Here is a 1,273-nt window from a genome sequence, read left to right on the forward strand (position 1 = left end):
GTCCAGTACATTCCTATACATTGCATTTTTTGTACTTTGCATATTACCACAAATCAGGAGAAACATATTTGTCATCTTCAGAACTGGTTTTTTTTTGTAAGCAGTCTCCAGTTGCATCGATTATATTGCAAAAGATAGGGTTTCATTCTTTTTTTTTTTTTTATGACTGAGTAGTGGTTTATTGTGTAAGCACAGTCTCTTTGCTACTCCACTAATGGACATCGGGATTTATTCTACATCTTAACATTTGTGAGTTGAGCTGCTGTCAACTTGGCTGTTACATAACTCCTTCATCTGCTGATTTCATTTGTTTTGGGTGGAGTGGCTGGGTCATATGGTAGATCTATGTTTAGATGTCTGAGGAATTTCCATTCTGCTTTGCAAAAAAAAGATGACATTACTTTACATTCCCATCACCAACAGTATGTTGGGATACCCTTTTCCCAAGAACCTTGCCAGCGCTTATCATTTGAATTTTGGATAATATCCATTCTACCTGGGTTGAGGTAAAAACTCCTTGTGGTTTTATTTGCATTCCCTGTTTTAAGTGCTCTTGAGTTTCCTTTCATATGTCCTCTCGGCCATTTGAATTTCATCCTTTGGAAAAGGCGTGTCTGTGCTCGCCGTGGCAGCACATACACTAAGTTGGAACAATACAGAGAAGACTATCATGACCCCTGTGCAAGGATGACGCGCAAATTTGTGAAGTGTTCCATGTTTTTGATGTCATGTTTATTTTGATTTCTTCAGAATAGTTTTTCTGTTATTAAATTCTTCACTGACTCGTCGATCACACCATAGTATTTTCTCCAAGAAGCTTTTGTGTTTTCTTTCTTATTTCTTCATCGACACATTGGTTATTCGGTAGCGTGTTATTTAACTACATGGTGCTGTACATCTTTTATTTTCATTCATGTTGTTGATTTTGTTTCATGGCTTCTCATTTAAGGAAATGTACAGTAATGGCACAATAGAAACCATCATATCCAGTTGTGAAGAAACAATGCAGTAGGTATCTCTACTTCTAAATCAAAGATGGACTGTCAGTGAAACTGTTGGATGTATCTTAACAATAGGATGCTGGACTGTCTGCCATTGTCTGTCCCAGCAGTGTCAGGATACACTTAAATAACAGAATGATGGACTTATGGATGCTTATGAATACTATTGTAGTAATATGGCAGAAATAGTTGAGCGGATGGAATATGAAGAGGGGATAGAGGAAACCCCAGAGCCTATGGAATTATATCATAAAAGTAAAAATAAGATAGAG

The 1,273-nt window shown here is 37.0% G+C and overlaps 1 non-coding gene across 1 annotated transcript; it reads left to right on the forward strand.

Annotated features, from left to right (window-relative positions):
• Positions 1-616: 616 nt before the first annotated feature.
• LOC121164405 lies at positions 617-722 on the forward strand. Its single transcript, XR_005885080.1, has one exon. It is a non-coding gene; the product is annotated as a U6 spliceosomal RNA (small nuclear RNA).
• The last annotated feature ends 551 nt before the right edge of the window (positions 723-1,273 follow it).

Source organism: Ochotona curzoniae, unplaced genomic scaffold, assembly GCF_017591425.1.
Source record: "Ochotona curzoniae isolate NIBS_2020 unplaced genomic scaffold, NIBS_Ocur_1.0 contig_66, whole genome shotgun sequence".
NCBI lineage: Eukaryota > Metazoa > Chordata > Mammalia > Lagomorpha > Ochotonidae > Ochotona > Ochotona curzoniae.